This window comes from Coturnix japonica, chromosome 10 (assembly GCF_054131305.1).
Source record: "Coturnix japonica strain WE chromosome 10, WE-NBRP24, whole genome shotgun sequence".
In the NCBI taxonomy this organism is placed as follows: domain Eukaryota; kingdom Metazoa; phylum Chordata; class Aves; order Galliformes; family Phasianidae; genus Coturnix; species Coturnix japonica.
The window spans coordinates 27,812,041-27,832,041 of NC_140672.1; the positions used below are offsets into that span (position 1 = coordinate 27,812,041).

At 45.2% G+C, this 20,001-nt stretch overlaps 1 long non-coding RNA gene and 1 pseudogene across 4 annotated transcripts in view; both read left to right on the forward strand.

Annotated features, from left to right (window-relative positions):
* Window positions 1–3,006: 3,006 nt before the first annotated feature.
* On the forward strand, window positions 3,007–6,459 carry LOC146759574 (uncharacterized). 3 transcript variants are annotated; one of them, XR_014932483.1, is made up of 4 exons: window positions 3,007–3,141; window positions 4,986–5,132; window positions 5,440–5,525; window positions 6,130–6,458. It is a non-coding gene; the product is annotated as an uncharacterized LOC146759574 (long non-coding RNA). The 3 variants fall into 3 exon arrangements; XR_014932481.1 differs by lacking the exon at window positions 3,007–3,141 and adding an exon at window positions 3,300–3,432 and having other exon boundaries at window positions 4,714–5,132; window positions 6,130–6,459; XR_014932482.1 differs by lacking the exon at window positions 3,007–3,141 and adding an exon at window positions 3,312–3,432 and having other exon boundaries at window positions 6,130–6,457.
* Window positions 6,460–6,633: 174 nt separating this feature from the next.
* LOC146759575 (nuclear pore complex protein Nup153-like) overlaps window positions 6,634–20,001 on the forward strand; it is a 30,269-nt pseudogene continuing 16,901 nt past the window's right edge. The window contains exons 1-10 of the transcript XR_014932344.1: window positions 6,634–6,669; window positions 12,463–12,934; window positions 13,564–13,703; window positions 13,786–13,914; window positions 15,547–15,660; window positions 15,774–15,818; window positions 15,907–15,960; window positions 17,562–17,708; window positions 18,660–18,794; window positions 18,998–19,018. The product of XR_014932344.1 is annotated as a nuclear pore complex protein Nup153-like (transcript). The remainder of the gene's footprint in view (window positions 6,670–12,462; window positions 12,935–13,563; window positions 13,704–13,785; window positions 13,915–15,546; window positions 15,661–15,773; window positions 15,819–15,906; window positions 15,961–17,561; window positions 17,709–18,659; window positions 18,795–18,997; window positions 19,019–20,001) is intronic.

Here is a 20,001-nt window from a genome sequence, read left to right on the forward strand (position 1 = left end):
CCAGGGCATCCTGTTGTTCTTGCTGTCCTTGCAGGTGTTATGGCTGCTTGTTTAGCTGCACCGTGTTTACGACCCTTCTCAGCTAACTAGCTGTAAAAAACACTCTCAGGAGAAAGGAAAAAGCAACACTAAAAGAGAAAAGCAGTAGTGAAAGGGAAAAGCAAGACTAAAAGAGAAAAGCAGTAGTGAAAGGGAAAAGCAGCAGTTAAGGGGAAAAGCAGCAGTGAAAAGGAAAAGCAGCAGTGAAAGGGAAAAGCAAGACTAAAAGATAAAAGCAGCAGTGAAAGGGAAAAGCAAGAGTAAAAGGGAAAAGCAGCAGTGAAAGTGAAAAGCAAGACTAAAAGGGTAAAGCAAGAATAAATAGGGAAAAGCAGCAGGGAAAGGGAAAAGCAAGACTAAAAGGGAAAAGCAAGACTAAAAGGGAAAAGCAGCACTAAAAGGGAAAAGCAGCACTAAAAGGGAAAAGCAGCAGTGAAAGGAAAAAGCAGCAGTGAAAGGGAAAAGCAAGACTGAAAGGGAAAAGCAGCAGTGAAAGGGAAAAGCGGCAGTGAAAAGGAAAAGCAAGACTAAAAGATAACAGAGAAGTGAAGGTGACTCTTCTGCAGATGTCATGGTTTTGTAATTTTCATTAAAAACCAGTCAAGACTATTGTGACCTCATAGCGCTCAATGGAGTCCCAGGGGAGATAGTGGGAATGAATAGGGGTTCACATCTGTATGCCCCGAGGCTGGTGCTTGCCTCTCTGACTGTGGCTTTAGGCTCCAGAGCTGATGTTGGCTTCCCTTACTGTGGCTTTATGGCCTAGGGCCAGTGCCGGCCTCATGGGCTGGGGCTTCTGCCAGCTGGATACAGCTGCTGGCTGAACTGGCCAGGATGGAGCCTTCCCTGCACAGCCTCCCATGTGCATATCCACCCCAAGAATGGAAGTCCTCCTTCTATGCGTACCCCATTCCACCACAATGAGGAAACCAAACCATTTAGGCACCTGAAATGCTTCTGCTCCTGCAGTCTGGCAGAAAGCAATGCCCTCTGTCTCATGCCATCTCTGCACAAACTGGAAGGGAATGGGGAGACATATGTCAGATCCAATGGGACAGGACTTCACTGGCTGCAGTTTAAAAGCAAATCACCCCACCTCTCGTTGCCCTCTATTGCTGGGTACCCCTTGCCCCTGGCCACTGGATTTCCACACATGCATCCTTCCTTGGAGCTAAGTGTGCCTTTCCCAGCAGCAAGCAGCGAGCTGGAGTCAGCACCAAAACCAAAACCTCCTTGTGCCTTTCACTGTCCTTCTTTCACACATCATCTTTTAGTTTCAGAAAATATGGCCAGACCCCAACAAAACAAGAGCTCTAAGACAAAGCAGCTGCTTTATTTTCCTCCTCCCCTTTCCTCATCTACACCCCACAGAAAGACCATTTGCCAAGTAAGGGATGCAGTGATCAGGTGTATGAGGGGCAAAGCGAATCAAGCTTAATTTCAAAGGCTTGTCTCTTCCACGTGACTTCCCTGAGGTCTGATACAATTGTACAGCCATAGACTCATAGAATAGCCTGGGTTGAAAAGGACCACAGTGTGCAGGGTCTCCAACCAGCAGACCAGGCTGCCCAGAGCCACATCCAGCCTGGCCTGGAATGCCTCCAGGGATGGAGCATCCACAACCTCCATGGGCAACCTGTTCCAGTGTGTCACCACCCTCTGTGTGAAAAACATCAACCTAATATCCAACCTAAACGTCCCCGTATCACTTTAAAAACATTCCCCCTTGTTCTATCACTATCCACCCTTGTAAACAGCCATTCCCCTGCCTGTTTATACACTCCTTTCAAATACTAGAAGGCCACAGTGAGGTCTCCCTGGAGCCTTCTCTTTTCCAAGCACAACAAGCCCAGTTCCCTCAACCTGTTCCAAAGGTGCTCCAGCCCTCTGATCATCTTACTGGCCCCCCTTAGCATTATTTGCAATTATCTTTTGCCTTCCTAAAAAGCACACCTGCTTCAGGGCACATTTCATCCCACTGTTAGGCCTTGTAAGAAGCACTATGGCAAGTCCATATGCAGAAAACATTGGCATTCCATTCACTAACAGAGAAACTATTCTGCCCTTGCTCCTGACTCTTGTCCCTGCCTCCTCCTGCATTGGGCAGTGTTTGTGGGCAATGAAAGAAATACCCACATTCTGGAAAATACAGACAAAAAAGAAACAGGCAGAAAAGCGGCACTAATACTTTGTCACTGGTGGGAATCTCCACAGAAAGTGCTGTGCTAAAGGTGTGAGGTTAAGGGATCATCACTGTCACGATAAAAGTGATAGCATAGAAGATTTAGCGATGGCGTGCTGACTAGAAGGAAAAAACAACACTTACCTTGGAGCTTGTTCATTTTCTCTCCTATCATCGGATATCTTCTCATCATCTACGTAGCTCTGAGGTTGGCCAAAGCCTGTTGCCATGAGCTTTGCTAAACGCAACAGTGCTGTGGCTCAGAGGTATTACACCGGCACATAGCATAGGAGAACTCCATAACCCCAGTGTCAAGGGAAGAAGAAAGGGGAACTGTTACAATTAATTACATTCACTAAATTGATAATTGTAGGCTTCTTGTCACACACTACTGCCTACAGCAAAACAGCACAGATGTTGACAACTGTGATTTCTGCATACAAGCAACCACTCGAGGCTGAGCACTCTCTCCTGTCTCTTTGAATGCCTAGAAAGACCCAGAAGAGCTCAGTGTTCTCTTGCTGTTAGTTTACATCCTCCAAGCACTTCCAAAGGCACGCTGCTCTGTAGAAAAAGCTGAGCTGCCCAGAAAGTTTGTGCAGGAAGAAGGCAGCAGTATCAGTGCACGTCATCCTGGGGGATCTGAAAGCATTTGTGAAGAGAACAGGGAAAGAAGAGGGAAGAGAGCAAAACCAACAGGCACTAGCACTGCTGCCCACAGGGGGCGGGGCTTGAGGCAGGGCCTGTGCCAGAGGGGGGCCTGGCACAGTTAGGGCCAGCTCAGGGCCCAGAGCAGAGGGGGAGCAGGCAGAGGCAGGGCCTTGGGGCCCAGGATGGAGGAGGACCAGGCACAGCTGGGGCCAGCTCAGGGCCCAGAGCAGAGGGGGACCAGGCACAGCTGAGGCCACTGCAGGGCCCAGGTGAGAGGGGAACCCAGCACAGTCAGGGCTGCTTTGGGGCCTGGGCCGGAAGGGGGCCCGGCACAGCCAGGGCCTATCCCCCTTTTTTGCACATATGAAATGCTCCCAGCTGTGCTGCACAGCAGAACATCTTTCAATGGAGATGAAAGCCTGTTAAATGAAAGAATCCTTTCTTATTTCTTTCACATTTGTGTTTGTTGACTGCAGTTCCAACCAGGTGGACTCGCAGTGTCTTGCAAGTGCCACCTGGAAGCAGGTACAGACTGGAGACACAGCACCCTCAATGTCCAGGTGAGTAACAGCAGCCAAGGAGGCCTTTGGGCTCTGCAGGGTCCAAGTGTGGAGCATTACACACAGGAGCAGCTGAGTATAAAGACAGTGGCAGAGCTGCAGAGCTTGCCATAGTACGGAGGCACAGTGGCTGAGCTCATTTCCCACAGTAACACAGGAAATAAGAGCCATGAGGGAAATGCAGATGCCTTCTGCCCCCATCAGAGGGGAGGAATGAGCTGCACTTCCACAGAGACATTCCTCTCACAGCCACTCACGCCTCAGGTGTGGAGGGACGAGCTGGGGCTGCTGGTGGCAGCTGTGGAACACTGCCATCTGTGGTGCTCCATCCTACCTTGGAGGTGGGCATGTAGAGCTGAGGACCTTTGTCACTGCACAAATGACTGCAAGCAGAGATGTAGCAGAGGGAACATAAAGCATTTAATAACTTATACAAAGCAATGAGTAATAGAAATGACAGTATTTCCAACCAAATATCCCCCATCCTAACAGTCATATCTGATCTCTACAATCCCACCCAAACAATTTCCCAGCCCCCACCAATTCCTCCTCACTATCCCACCCCTGAATTTCCCTCCCCCAATTCCCACACAGTAATTGCCCACACTAATTACCAGTATGCAGGGCATAGAGAACACCTGTTCCTTGTGTGCAGACACCTGGAAAAAAAAGAAGTGGCAGGGAACTGGGGGTCTGTAGCAGGTTCTGGAGGCTCTGCATAGAACGTAACCCCAGACCACAACCCCATCAGCTGCTGGAGGAGCATCATCCCTGTCATTGGGGGATGTTGCCAGTGGTGGACAGGGACACAGGGAGAAGCCACACCTTGGTGTAGCTCTGATCTGCTCATGTCCAGTCCAATCCTCTATAGCACTTTCCATCTTCTGTCCTTTGTTCTTAACCGTATCCTTCCTTCTCTTCTGCTCTTTTTCTTTCTTTTAGGTGTCTTACCTGTATCTGCTTTTCCCCTCTTCTGTTCTTTTACTGCTCTGGTCAGCATCCAGTGTCTGCACCGCAACTCTAGGTTTTGGGATGGAAAAAGGTACACAGGGCATAGATTTGTACAAGAAAAGCTCTCTTGCTGTGCCCAACAGATGACAAAAAGGAACCCTCAGGACCACAAAGGCAGCTTGTTTCTCCAAAGGCCACAGCGTAAGCTCGTGTAACTGGGAAGGACTCTGTTATACATCTCCAAGAAGTGCCTTTGAATGAATAATTTTCTGGTCTTGTTTCTAATTGTTGCTCAGAGGAAATGAAGTTTTTATCCTTGAATCTTTGCAGGAAGACAGAGAGGAGGGAACCTGTTTGGTGAAATGCTCAGGTGCCGTTTCCTTCCTTGCACCAACAGCCTGTTTGTGTCCACACGATGCCAGTTGTCCTCCTGACAGTTTCTACCGGTTCTTCTCCGAGTCCTTCTGCTAAGCACTGCTATTTCTGTATCCTTGGGGCCCTGTTAGGACTAAAAATAGGAGCGGATAACAGACGGAAGGATCTGGCCTTCTGCTGGGTGATAGCTGCCTGCATGTCCTGTTCCTGCTTTCTCTTTTCCCCAGGTGGCATTGTGCTTCCCAAGGAGCATATGGACCTTTTAGATGGGAGTGCGCAGCAAGGAACACATGGGGTCTCATCTTCCTCCCTGCTCTACATCTGAGTGAGGGACACTGTGACCTGCTCAGGAGGCAAGATGTCATGTCAGGGAGGTGTGTTTTCCTTGTTGTTTTTTATCATCTGTGCTTTGCTTTGCTGTGTTATTTTTTTTCCTTTGCAGTTCTATGGTTTTCTTTCCTATTTGGTGTTTTCTATGTCGTGTTTTTTTGTTTGTTTGTTTGTTTGTTTGAAATAAGTTTTTTTCTGTTTTTTTCTTACTTTTTTTCTTTTGTTTGATTTATTATTTTTTCTTTGCTTTTATTATTATTATTTTTTTTTTAATTCTTTGTTATTTCCTAGAATCCTTCATGGTTTATTTGTCGTTGTGTTTTTCATCTATGCTTTGCTATTTTTCTTTAGATACGCTGTATGAGAACTGTTGAATCACAGTCTGAGCCACTGATTATCACCTAGGGAAGGGACCTGGTCAGCCCTGGTTAGTGCAGGTGAGGGCAATGCAGCTGAGTGACTGGAAGGGATGGAGCCTGGCTGCACCTCTCTTACAGCTCATTTTTGAAGGCTGACTGCCCCTGGGTGGAATTTTTTCTGATGGTTTCTCCTCTGTGGAGTTTGTTCTGTGCACTTCCATCCTCAGTGGTGGGTGAGCCATTCTTTCCTTGCCTTTGTAGTATGTTCACACTGTGTTAGTCTTTCTGCTGTTACAGATAGTATGTGTTTTTTTTCTACTTGTTTTCTGTGTTTTTTTTAAACTTTGATTCCCTGGTCTTTGGCTTGCTTTTTTTCTTTATATTTCTTTGTATTGCTTTTTTTTTTTTTTTTTTTTTTTTTGCTGTGTCCTATTCTGCTTTACGGTGACATTTGCAAGAGACTGTGAATTGTCCTGGTTCAAACTGCAGTTGGCTTAATCAAATGTGTAAGAAATATATAAGGGCTGCTGAGGCCAGGCTGGAGTTGCATTTCTTTATGAACTGGGGTGTTGCTGCGGATGCGTTTCTCTCCTGTTTTGTCTCTTTTATGGCTGTTCAAGAATATTTGAACGTGCTATGTCACTGTTTGTTGCCATCCTGCTTTCTCTTCTCTGTCTTGCAGGTCAGCTCGTGCTGGAAGTTGATGGTATCACTGTATGAATGGAGGTCAGTTTAGGAGCAGCTGCTGATGGAAGGAATCAAGACCAGGCTAATAAATGGAAGCATCTCCTGATAAGGTGTCAGAGGTGGCAGTAATGATGTCTGTCACTGTTCAAACCAGAGGGCAGGCTCATCCGAGTGCTTGCTGACTGATACTTCGGAGTATCTCGTTCTCCAGCTGAACGATAAGAAAGCTAAACATGTTGAGCCGTTACAGCTTGTGCTGAAGATGTGAATGTGCTCCCAGATGTTTCCTTTAGTGGTAAATCATGTTCTGGCTCTGTGGTAGTCCTATCTCTGTCATGATCTGGAGCACCGTGTCTTGTTGCGAGCCTTGTGTGCCTGTTTCCATGAACCTTGCTTTCTTTCTCTCTTCAGAGTAAGGGAAGGGTGCTTCCTTGCTTTTAGTGGATTCATCCAGGAGGCTGTTAGAAGGCCAAATGCAATGTTCATTACATGGAGGGACATGATGGGAATGGACTGTCGTTGTCACCAGGCAAAAGTGAGTTTCTTATGTCATGAATGATATAATTTTGATTATTCAGAGCAGTTGCAGTGTGGTAGAGGATGTCACGAAACCATTTATTTGGGAGCGCAGGGAAGAGTCATGAGAACCGAAACCGTAGTTTCTGTTTTGGCTGTCAAAATGGTGGAGTTTCTTTGGGAGGGCAATAGCTGGGCTTCCTGTTAGCGAGCCCCCTCTGAGAGATTGGGCTTTGCTTGCTGCTTTGCTGTGCCTACCTGCCTGCTCCCTGTGCTTGTTCCTTTTACCTTTCAGTGCTTCTTTGCCCTTGCTTTGATGCTTTTCCCTTTCAGGGCTTCTTTTCTCTTTCAGTGCTGCCTTTGCCCTTTATGTACTCCTTTTCCGTATCAGTGTTACTTTATGCTGTTCCTTTCCCTTTCGGGGCTCCTTTTCCCTTTCAGGGCTCCTTTTCCCTTTCAGGGCTCCTTTTCTTTATCAGTTCTGCTTCTCCCTTTCAGGGCTGCATTTTCTTGTTCCTTTTCCCTTTCACTGCTGCTTTTCCCTTTCACTGCTGCTTTTCCCTTTCACTGCTGCTTTTCCCTTTCACTGCTGCTTTTCCCTTTCACTGCTGCTTTTCCCTTTCACTGCTGCTTTTCCCTTTCTCTGCTGCTTTTCCCTTTCTCTGCTGCTTTTCCCTTTCTCTGCTGCTTTTCCCTTTCACTGCTGCTTTTCCCTTTCACTGCTGCTTTTCCCTTTCACTGCTGCTTTTCCCTTTCACTGCTGCTTTTCCCTTTCACTGCTGCTTTCCCCTTTCACTGCTGCTTTCCCCGTTTAGTCTTGCTTTTCCCTTTCCCTGCTGCTCTTCCCTTTCCCTGCTGCTCTTCCCTTTCCCTGCTGCTCTTCCCTTTCCCTGCTGCTCTTCCCTTTCCCTGCTGCTCTTCCCTTTCCCTGCTGCTCTTCCCTTTCCCTGCTGCTCCTCCCTTTCCCTGCTGCTCTTCCCTTTCCCTGCTGCTCTTCCCTTTCCCTGCTGCTCTTCCCTTTCCCTGCTGCTCTTCCCTTTCCCTGCTGCTCTTCCCTTTCCCTGCTGCTCTTCCCTTTCCCTGCTGCTCTTCCCTTTCCCTGCTCCTCTTCCCTTTCCCTGCTCCTCTTCCCTTTCCCTGCTGCTCTTCCCTTTCCCTGCTGCTCTTCCCTTTCCCTGCTGCTCTTCCCTTTCCCTGCTGCTCTTCCCTTTCCCTGCGGCTCTTCCCTTTCCCTGCTGCTCTTCCCTTTCCCTGCTGCTCTTCCCTTTCCCTGCTGCTCTTCCCTTTCCCTGCTGCTCCTCCCTTTCCCTGCTGCTCTTCCCTTTCCCTGCTGCTCTTCCCTTTCCCTGCTGCTCTTCCCTTTCCCTGCTGCTCTTCCCTTTCCCTGCTGCTCTTCCCTTTCCCTGCTGCTCTTCCCTTTCCCTGCTGCTCTTCCCTTTCCCTGCTCCTCTTCCCTTTCCCTGCTCCTCTTCCCTTTCCCTGCTCCTCTTCCCTTTCCCTGCTGCTCTTCCCTTTCCCTGCTGCTCTTCCCTTTCCCTGCTGCTCTTCCCTTTCCCTGCGGCTCTTCCCTTTCCCTGCTGCTCTTCCCTTTCCCTGCTGCTCTTCCCTTTCCCTGCTGCTCTTCCCTTTCCCTGCGGCTCTTCCCTTTCCCTGCGGCTCTTCCCTTTCCCTGCGGCTCTTCCCTTTCCCTGCTGCTCTTCCCTTTTAGTCTTGCTCTTCCCTTTTAGTCTTGCTCTTCCCTTTTAGTCTTGCTCTTCCCTTTTAGTCTTGCTCTTCCCTTTTAGTCTTGCTCTTCCGTTTCACTGCGGCTTTTCCCTTTTAGTCTTGCTTTTCCCTTTAACTGCTGCTTTTCCCTTTCACTGCTGCTTTTCCCTTTCACTGCTGCTCTTCCCTTTCCCTGCTGCTTTCCCCTTTCACTGCTGCTCTTCCCTTTCCCTGCTGCTCTTCCCTTTCCCTGCTGCTCTTCCCTTTCCCTGCTGCTCTTCCCTTTCCCTGCTGCTCTTCCCTTTCCCTGCTGCTCTTCCCTTTCCCTGCTGCTCTTCCCTTTTAGTCTTGCTCTTCCCTTTTAGTCTTGCTCTTCCCTTTTAGTCTTGCTCTTCCCTTTTAGTCTTGCTCTTCCCTTTTAGTCTTGCTCTTCCCTTTTAGTCTTGCTCTTCCCTTTTAGTCTTGCTCTTCCGTTTCACTGCGGCTTTTCCCTTTTAGTCTTGCTTTTCCCTTTAACTGCTGCTTTTCCCTTTCACTGCTGCTTTTCCCTTTCACTGCTGCTCTTCCCTTTCCCTGCTGCTTTCCCCTTTCACTGCTGCTCTTCCCTTTCCCTGCTGCTCTTCCCTTTCCCTGCTCCTCTTCCCTTTCCCTGCTCCTCTTCCCTTTCCCTGCTCCTCTTCCCTTTCCCTGCTGCTCTTCCCTTTCCCTGCTGCTCTTCCCTTTCCCTGCTGCTCTTCCCTTTCCCTGCTGCTCTTCCCTTTCCCTGCTGCTCTTCCCTTTCCCTGCTGCTCTTCCCTTTCCCTGCTGCTCTTCCCTTTCCCTGCTGCTCTTCCCTTTCCCTGCTGCTCTTCCCTTTTAGTCTTGCTCTTCCCTTTTAGTCTTGCTCTTCCCTTTTAGTCTTGCTCTTCCCTTTTAGTCTTGCTCTTCCCTTTTAGTCTTGCTCTTCCCTTTTAGTCTTGCTCTTCCCTTTTAGTCTTGCTCTTCCCTTTTAGTCTTGCTCTTCCGTTTCACTGCGGCTTTTCCCTTTTAGTCTTGCTTTTCCCTTTAACTGCTGCTTTTCCCTTTCACTGCTGCTTTTCACTTTCACTGCTGCTCTTCCCTTTCCCTGCTGCTTTCCCCTTTCCCTGCTGCTCTTCCCGTTTAGTCTTGCTTTTCCCTTTCCCTGCTGCTCTTCCCTTTCCCTGCTGCTCTTCCCTTTCCCTGCTGCTCTTCCCTTTCCCTGCTGCTCTTCCCTTTCCCTGCTGCTCTTCCCTTTCCCTGCTGCTCTTCCCTTTCCCTGCTCCTCTTCCCTTTCCCTGCTCCTCTTCCCTTTCCCTGCTCCTCTTCCCTTTCCCTCCTCCTCTTCCCTTTCCCTGCTCCTCTTCCCTTTCCCTGCTCCTCTTCCCTTTCCCTGCTCCTCTTCCCTTTCCCTGCTCCTCTTCCCTTTCCCTGCTGCTCTTCCCTTTCCCTGCTCCTCTTCCCTTTCCCTGCTCCTCTTCCCTTTCCCTGCTCCTCTTCCCTTTCCCTGCTGCTCTTCCCTTTCCCTGCTCCTCTTCCCTTTCCCTGCTGCTCTTCCCTTTCCCTGCTGCTCTTCCCTTTCCCTGCTGCTCTTCCCTTTCCCTGCTGCTCTTCCCTTTCCCTGCTGCTCTTCCCTTTCCCTGCTGCTCTTCCCTTTTAGTCTTGCTCTTCCCTTTTAGTCTTGCTCTTCCCTTTTAGTCTTGCTCTTCCGTTTCACTGCGGCTTTTCCCTTTTAGTCTTGCTTTTCCCTTTCACTGCTGCTTTTCCCTTTCACTGCTGCTTTTCCCTTTCACTGCTGCTTTTCCCTTTCACTGCTGCTTTTCCCTTTCGCTTCTACTTTTCCCTTTCACTGCTGCTTTTCCCTTTCACTGCTGCTTTTCCCTTTCACTGCTGCTTTTCCCTTTCCCTGCTCCTCTTCCCTTTCAATGCTGCTTTTCCCTTTCAATGCTGCTTTTCCCTTTTAGTCTTGCTTTTCCCTTTCACTGCTGCTTTTCCCTTTTAGTCTTGCTTTTCCCTTTCACTGCTGCTTTTCCCTTTTAGTCTTGCTTTTCCCTTTCACTGCTGATTTTCCCTTTCAATGCTGCTTTTCCCATTTAGTCTTGCTTTTCCCTTTCACTGCTGCTTTTCCCTTTCACTGCTGCTCTTCCCTTTCACTGCTTCTTTTCCCTTTCACTGCTGCTTTTCCCTTTCACTGCTGCTTTTCCCTTTCACTGCTGCTTTTCCCTTTCACTGCTGCTTTTCCCTTTCCCTGCTGCTCTTCCCTTTCCCTGCTCCTCTTCCCTTTCCCTGCTCCTCTTCCCTTTCCCTGCTGCTCTTCCCTTTCCATGCTGCTCTTCCCTTTCCCTGCTGCTCTTCCCTTTCCCTGCTGCTCTTCCCTTTCCCTGCTGCTCTTCCCTTTCCCTGCTGCTCTTCCCTTTCCCTGCTGCTCTTCCCTTTCCCTGCTGCTCTTCCCTTTCCCTGCTGCTCTTCCCTTTTAGTCTTGCTCTTCCCTTTTAGTCTTGCTCTTCCCTTTTAGTCTTGCTCTTCCCTTTTAGTCTCGCTCTTCCCTTTTAGTCTTGCTCTTCCCTTTTAGTCTTGCTCTTCCCTTTTAGTCTTGCTCTTCCGTTTCACTGCGGCTTTTCCCTTTTAGTCTTGCTTTTCCCTTTCACTGCTGCTTTTCCCTTTCACTGCTGCTCTTCCCTTTCCCTGCTGCTTTCCCCTTTCCCTGCTGCTCTTCCCGTTTAGTCTTGCTTTTCCCTTTCCCTGCTGCTCTTCCCTTTCCCTGCTGCTCTTCCCTTTCCCTGCTGCTCTTCCCTTTCCCTGCTGCTCTTCCCTTTCCCTGCTGCTCTTCCCTTTCCCTGCTGCTCTTCCCTTTCCCTGCTGCTCTTCCCTTTCCCTGCTGCTCTTCCCTTTCCCTGCTGCTCTTCCCTTTCCCTGCTGCTCTTCCCTTTCCCTGCTGCTCTTCCCTTTCCCTGCTCCTCTTCCCTTTCCCTGCTCCTCTTCCCTTTCCCTCCTCCTCTTCCCTTTCCCTGCTCCTCTTCCCTTTCCCTGCTCCTCTTCCCTTTCCCTGCTCCTCTTCCCTTTCCCTGCTCCTCTTCCCTTTCCCTGCTGCTCTTCCCTTTCCCTGCTCCTCTTCCCTTTCCCTGCTCCTCTTCACTTTCCCTGCTCCTCTTCCCTTTCCCTGCTCCTCTTCCCTTTCCCTGCTCCTCTTCCCTTTCCCTGCTGCTCTTCCCTTTCCCTGCTGCTCTTCCCTTTCCCTGCTGCTCTTCCCTTTCCCTGCTGCTCTTCCCTTTCCCTGCTGCTCTTTCCTTTTAGTCTTGCTCTTCCCTTTTAGTCTTGCTCTTCCGTTTCACTGCGGCTTTTCCCTTTTAGTCTTGCTTTTCCCTTTAACTGCTGCTTTTCCCTTTCACTGCTGCTTTTCCCTTTTAGTCTTGCTTTTCCCTTTCACTGCTGCTTTTCCCTTTCACTGCTGCTTTTCCCTTTCACTGCTGCTTTTCCCTTTCACTGCTGCTTTTCCCTTTCACTGCTGCTTTTCCCTTTCACTGCTGCTTTTCCCTTTCGCTTCTACTTTTCCCTTTCACTGCTGCTTTTCCCTTTCACTGCTGCTTTTCCCTTTCCCTGCTCCTCTTCCCTTTCAATGCTGCTTTTCCCTTTCAATGCTGCTTTTCCCTTTTAGTCTTGATTTTCCCTTTCACTGCTGCTTTTCCCTTTTAGTCTTGCTTTTCCCTTTCACTGCTGCTTTTCCCTTTTAGTCTTGCTTTTCCCTTTCAATGCTGATTTTCCCTTTCAATGCTGCTTTTCCCATTTAGTCTTGCTTTTCCCTTTCACTGCTGCTCTTCCCTTTCACTGCTTCTTTTCCCTTTCACTGCTGCTTTTCCCTTTCACTGCTGCTTTTCCCTTTCACTGCTGCTTTTCCCTTTCACTGCTGCTTTTCCCTTTCCCTTCTACTTTTCCCTTTCCCTGCTGCTTTTCCCTTTCCCTGCTGCTTTTCCCTTTCCCTGCTGCTTTTCCCTTTCCCTTCTGCTTTTCCCTTTCCCTGCTGCTTTTCCCTTTCCCTGCTGCTTTTCCCTTTCACTGCTGCTTTTCCCTTTCACTGCTGCTTTTCCCTTTCACTGCTGCTTTTCCCTTTTAGTCTTGCTGTTCCCTTTCACTGCTGCTTTTCCCTTTTAGTCTTGCTTTTCCCTTTCACTGCTGCTTTTCCCTTTTAGTCTTGCTTTTCCCTTTCACTGCTGATTTTCCCTTTCAATGCTGCTTTTCCCATTTAGTCTTGCTTTTCCCTTTCACTGCTGCTTTTCCCTTTCACTGCTGCTCTTCCCTTTCACTGCTTCTTTTCCCTTTTAGTCTTGCTTTTCCCTTTTCACTGCTGCTTTTCCCTTTCACTGCTGCTTTTCCCTTTCACTGCTGCTTTTCCCTTTCACTTCTACTTTTGAACTGTAAAGTGTCAGATTCCACTCTGCCACCCTGTCAGCCCTCTACATCTTCTTCACTTGGCATTGGCAATCCTGGACTGTCTCTAGTAAAATAAATAAAAGATTCTACCTCTCAGCACGATGATGATAACATCTCAACAACTAGTGTCTTCTCCTGTAGAGCATCTGAGAAAGGTAATTTTCATATATTTTTAGGCCTTAATGTAATTTTTACATCATGTGAAATATTTTGCATCCATTCATATTCCTCCTCAACTTAGTAAATAAGTGAATGTCAACTTTGGAAGTGAGAATTGCATTTTATTTTTAGTGTTTTAGAAGTATTTGTTTCAGTCAACGTTTTAATGTAACTGTGTTCAGAAGTGCATTATGAGACCTTGGTATTACAAAAAAAATCTGTTCTGATTTACCCACTCTCAGCTAGTTGTATGTAAATATTGAACTGGGATGGTAGCAAGTGAAAGTGAATTGCTTTAGCTCAACGACTAGGTTTATTGCTTAGAAGGAAGAGCTACTGTCCAACAGACAGCTAGTGAGTAACTACAGGTGACAAATGGCAATGCAGGTTGTTTTCTTGTGTTTCACAAAGAGCAGATAAAGGAACTATTCTGACTGTGCAAGTTTTGAGCTGCTTTTCTGGCCTTTCTTGAAAGAAGGCTTCAGCTGTCAGTGCTGCCGTGTTTTATGCTGAGTTCACTAAGGAATGATTTTTGTATTAAAGAGCTTAGGTCAGTGTGATCCTTAATAACGGGAGTTCTTTTTGTCCTCGAGGCTTTTATATCCAGTGTTTGTCTTTTTGGCAGATACCGCAGTTTCAAAAAATAATTCAGCACCACTGCTCTGGTCCGCAGAAGCTGAAAGATCTCATTCCCTCACCCAACATTCTGCGTCTAGTTCAAAGAAACCTGCATTCAATTTATCTGCTTTTGGAGCTCTCTCTCCTGTAAGTACTGCACAGTATTTGTTTTAATCATTTGAAATGCATACCCATTTTACTGACCAGTTACCATGCTATGTTTCTATAGACGCTTGGAAACACTTCTGTCTTTAAGACAAGCCAGCTTGGAGACTCTCCATTTTACCCTGGAAAGACCACTTATGGTGGAAGGGCTGCAGCTGCAAGGCAGACAAAAGTGCGAGCTGCTCCTTATCAGGTAAGAGAAAAACAGTGTGGTAAGAAATTGTGGTTGAAATATTAAAGTAGCACTGTAGCTTTGAGAGGGGAGCCAAGAATGTGGCAACAGCTCCTATTCTTCCCTCTTTGCCTACAAGAGTAGAAGTTTAAATGGCAATTGTTATTCAAATTATTTTAATGGTTATTATGTAAGTATTTGTTGGAATGAAGGAGAATGACTGTTAAAGCTAGATGTTTGTAGTTGGGATTTCCTCTGTTAAGTCTTTAAAAATATTCCATTTGAGTGCTGTTGTATACCTCTAACTGTATCACGTTAAAATAACGTCATGCAATTAGAACAATGACAGCACAACACTGAAAACTTGTGCTTATACTAGCAAAAGCTGCAGTGGTCAGACCTGTCTGATATTTATCTGTAGAAATTACACAATCGTATCTATGCTCATGCTATGAATAAATTGTATGAGGCTGTTTGCTCTTTACTGTATCTAGAATTAGCATTACAGATCCTTTGTTCTAATACTGAGAGGAGCATGCAGGACTAAATGCCAATCTCGAGGTGAACAGTAGCATTCTTTTTTCTTTTAATGTTTCGCACTGTTCTTGAAAAGAGTTATTTGCCCATAAGAGTTCTTGGTGTTCTGAAATGAAGCTGTAAATGAATGCTGACAACTCTTAATAGCTAGAGTGCAAGTTTCTGCTGTATGGGAAACCTTGAAAACTTGTTTTTAAAACTTCCTGAAAGCTGGGAGCCCTCTATGATCAGTTATTTAAACTTTTTGCAGTGTAACTGTAGGTTATACTGAAAATAGGAACCAAAATATTAGGCTTTTAAAGGAGACAGTAGCCTACTTATTCCTGTATGCTGTGGATTACAGCAACATACTGAGGAGAGTCCAGAAGGCCACCAAGGTGATGAGGGGTTTGGAACACCTCTCTTGTGGGAAGAGGCTGAGAGAGCCGGGCCTGTTTAGGGAGATCTCATCAGTGTCTGTAAATCCTTGAAGAGTGGATGCCAAAAGGGTGAAGCACTGGTCACTTTTCAGTGTTGCCTAGTGCTGGGACAGGAGTCATTGGGCACAAACTGGAACACTGGAGGTTCCATGTAGATACCAGGAAGCACTTCTGTGCTGTGCAGGTGATGGAACATTGATACAGGCTATTCAGAGGCTGTCGAGTCTCTTCCTTGGAGGTCTCCCTAAGATGTCTGGATGCAGGCAAGAGAGAAGTAGAACTAAAAACTCCTGGTTGTGGTTATATACACTGATTTAAAGATGGTATTGTACCATCTTGAAACTCCTGAGGTCTGTGTTGTTAGTGAAAGCGCTGTCTGGATCACAAGCCTTTGCTTCAGTTCAGTTTTCCTAATTACTGCTTCAGAGACACCGGCAGTCATAACATCTTCCATCTTTACTTTCTACACATATGGGCTTCTTGTTTTTGTTTTATCCCATGTGCAAGATGTATTGGAGACCCAGTTAAACTGCTATAACTCAGAATGTTTTTTCATTGTCTTGAGCTCCCAGCGAATGCGTTTTTCTCTGTCATCGGAGAATATTGGTTATATTGTTCGTGTAGCCTGGGGCCATAAAATACACGTGTGTTTAACTCAAAATTGAACAGCATGACAATTACAATGTTGTTTTTTCAGACACCAGTAAGGCAAATGAAAGCTAAACAAGCAAACGTGCAATCCTATGGTGTGACGAGTTCCACAGCACGGCGCATCCTGCAGTCACTAGAGAAGATGTCAAGTCCTCTGGCAGTAAGCAGCACTCCTTTTAATATATTAGTAAAACTTAGTAGATGTGCCAGTAAAGAATGAAAGTCTTCCCTATGTTGAGCCCTGTTTAATTTATTGCATTATTTTTTCCACAGGATGCTAAAAGAATTCCATCTTCTGTTACCAGTCCACTGTCTTCTGTAAGTTGACCACCAAACCTATTGCATGAAACCCTCTCTCAGGGAAAAAAAACAACTCTAATATTTGGGCTTTCTTTTTTTCCCTTAGCCTGTGGACAGAAGCGTGCTGTATATCATGCGCTTCCATTCCCCACGAAAACAGGTAAGAACCAGGAACGTCTTAAGCTGAGAAATTGTTTTTGCTTCAGTGCTATCACAAGAAATTTCACAAACCTCGGTGGCAATGTATGCATGAGTACAAGTTAATGTTAGCATTACAGTTATAAATTCATGTCTGGGTTGTGTAGCTAAAAAGTGCCATTCTGCCTGCACTAAATGAAGAGCTGTGAAGATTACTCAGGTTAAACATTTATGTGATCTTTGTGTGGTGGTGTCTTGATATGTCAAATGAAGAAACAACTTTCCTAGAGTGCATAAAGTGGTTTTGTCTTGTTCTGCATCTTGGAGTGAAGCTGTGTGTTAAAATTCCTATTTAGGAAAGCTTGATCTTAAAGAAATTATCACAGATAGCAAAGTAATGATTGAGTGGTCATACAGATTTTGTGCAGGCTTCTGTGTTGATTCAAGCACAGAAAAAGAATCCTTCTGTTTACTATCACCATCCAGATAACGAGAAAGAAAACTGTTAATTTCTGTCCTTTATACAATCTTTTGATCGGTGTATAATTAAGTTTACAATCACTTCAGAGTTTCCAAACATCTGAGACTTCCTGCACCTTCTTTTTGTTGTGTGCTAAATTGCAAGATTATTGAAAATAAAGTACAGCTTGTTACCCAATTAACTGCAAGCAAATCTGGTGTGAATTCTCAGTCAAATTGTAGAACCACACCTTTGATAAGGCATTAAGAAAGATCTGCCAAATTTGCAACAGGGAGCTTGAAGTTGTCAGGCAGTAAACAAATGTTGCACACAGCTGTCACTGGGTAAAAGGAGATAGACTGTCTGTTCACAATACTAGGATTCATAATATTTGGCAGGAGAAGGGTGGCCCGTGATGAAAACAATTATTTGTGAAGGACATGGCTCTCCGTTTTCCTGCTGAAGTGAGCGTGTGGTTGACAGAGCTCTTGTACGCTCAGACAAAACTTTTGCAGTGATGTATGTGGCATTTCACTTATTTCAAGGATCTGCACCAGACAGAATAGCTCTTGGTGTACTGAACAGCTAACTGGGCAATACTTTGAACAGGGAAGTTAAAGTACTTTAAATCTATTTAGTACAAATCTAAAATGTTAGATGACATATTAGTGAATGAGATTAATTTAATATTATTTGACAACATTTTTTACTTTTTGCTCTACTGTTTGTTTGGCTCTGTAGGAGGAAAATCTATGTAGTATGTAGCTCAGAAGGCCCTATCAGTTTCTTAATGCTTTGAATGATAAATCAATGGGTTAAGCTAGTAAAAACTATCACAGTGTAGGCAGAGGAAAAGAGGGGAGTATTGTAGGAACATGAGTTATTTTGGTTATGGTAGTGTGAATTGTTTTGTCTATGAAACTAAGTGCCAAAGTTTGAAATGAGATTTAGTCAAGCTTTGGCTACTTCTATGTAGCTTCTGTGTAGCTTTCTGGACTTGATCTCTGGTTTTCTGGTGATTTCCCTCTGTGAGTTGAATGCATTTAGAGTTGAGTTCCAAGACTAATAGGATGTTTATAGTTCTGTAAATGTTTTCATCCATAAATACTGCAGTTAGTTTTGGTGCATGAAAGAATAAATTGATTATCGCTTCCCTTTCTAAGATGGAATCTCAGCATCCACCTGTTCAAAGAGTGGTGACACCAAAGGCAATCTCTCTGTCAGGAGTTCTGGCCCGTTATGTCAAGCCATCTCTGACTCCATCTGCTGATTCTAGCAAAATTCACCAGAGAGTAGATACAAAGCACAAAGTAAGTAAATTTTGCAGCCCTTACCTGCCTGGAATGTTTCTGACCAATTCCTATACCGAGATGTTCTTTCTTTGCAGAGTGTACTGCTAGTACATTTGGGATATGCATTAAAACTGTGGGAACTACTGAGAAATAGGTTGAGTTTTTCTGGATTAAATTACATTTTTGGAATGATTAAGTGGCTTGTGGTTGTTTCACAATGTAATGATGTACTGTAGGATCAGGTTGTTTTCAGTGAAAGAATATTAAAAGACAGAAGCGACATTTTCCTTTTGTATCCTCCTGTACACAAAGTTTTCTTTATGTTTTTCTTTCTGAAAAACCACCGCATTCCCAGTATTGGTCTGAGTGTAAAAATGGCCCGGTGTTAAATCTGTGGACCTTATAGGGAAGAGATGAAAGTGGACGGTCATTTCTGATTAATTACTGCTTTGAAACCTCTCAATCTCTGTATCATTTAGCCAGCATAATCTTTCTTTAGAAAAGTTCTAAAAAAGAGCATAGCTGCAACTGCTTGGGTTTTTTTGGGGAGGGAAGGTTGTACTGTTCTGTTTTGTTCTTTGATAAATGATATAACTGAAGCCCTTTTTAAGGGTTGGTAAACTAGCACTAGCTTTATTAACAACTTGATTTGATTCCCTACCATGCAATACTATTATCGTTATGTTTTGTTTAATTATGTTCTTTGGTAGAGAGTTTGACAGATGTGGTTAACTATTCTGTCAGTTCATCCTCGATGCAAAGAGAAGCAGCAGTACTTGTTTTAGCCCCCAAATGTAGCTGAGCTGTACCTAGAATACTGAATTAGGGAACGAGATTTATTAGCTAGAGGTGTATTTAGTGGTATAAATTAAAAAGCTAGCAAACAAAAATACAAAAAAACAATACGAGTCATTGTCTTTACTTTGCATATAGTATATATCTTCAGCTAAATCTTGAAATAATTTGCAGGAAATGAAAGAGAAGAGTTTGCCTGAAGAACAGCGTGTAGAACCATCTGAAAGGTATGACAGATCTATTAATTTAAGACTAACTTGTATGAAGAAAACTGTCTCCTTTGTCACTATGTTCTGCCTGTATGTCTCTTAGAAAACGCAGTAACAGTTCTCAGTAATGGGAACAAGAATTCTGTATTTTGAGAGCTGTAAAGTCTAAATCACATTTGAAGATCAATATAAGTTTGAAAAAAAATTTGTTTTTAAGATTGGAAGGAAGATAAACAAGAAGAAAATTAGATTATCGGTGATGTATCAGAAATGATTTCTTTCCCATGTCTATATCCTTAGTAGGATAGGAAGATTGGAAACAAGGTATGTCATTGTAGTGGAAATGCTAAGTCACAGCCTGAAGCAGTGATTGAGCACCTGATGGGGGAGGCAGGGCCAACCCAGGTGAGCTCAGGTACCTGCAGTGCACCTCAGTGACCAGAAGGAGTGTGGAGCCAGACCTTATTTAAGGGTTGGCAGTGGAGGTGAGGGTATCTTGCTGGAGATCCCTGCCTGCCTGAGGCCTTCCAAGGGCAAGCAGCTTTTTCACTTTGTTTCTACATCCATGGCTGCTGCATTTGGGATTATCTTCACTTTCTGTAGCCTAGAACTTAGCTACCCTGCTGTCATTGCTGTGTTTTCCATTGCACTGTAGCATTATAGTTACGATGCTGTATCTGCAGAAAGAGTATTTGCTATTGGAGGCCTTTTTTTCTTTAGGAAGTAAAGAAAGTTTAGTTTTCACTTCAATGAAGTCTACAGTGTAAGAAATTTCACTTTGGCAGATATTCTGTAGTTTATCAGTTTACTTATTGGCAATGGAACCATTTATCCATCTTGATATTCTCTGGAGTAAGACCTATTAGTTTTAGTTAGGATGAGAACCCGGAGCTTTACAGAACCTTTTGAGGCCAAGTGCCAGCTTGTTCCTAAAACGAAGTTCTCAGGCAGTTAACAGTTGTAATTGTCCAGAGGAGATTGATCTGTGCTATACTGCTTACTTGGTTTAGGTAGGTAGGATGAGTTCTCCAGATAACGTCAATAGCTTTCCTTTCTGGACTAATAGTTTGTTCTGTAAAGCTTGACTGAAGGCACTTTGCACTCTAAGGTTACCTTTTAGGGTGTGGATTTTTCTCTTCAAACAACAGTAACAGGGCTCTTGTCACGGTTTGAACTAAAAATCCACCTGCGTCCGTGACAGGGGGCCGTGGGCCCCGGAGGGGCCGTAGGCCGAAAAGAAAAAAAAGTTAATTAGGAAAAGAAAACAGCGGCAACGATCTAAGGAGGCACACTTATTTACTAAATAC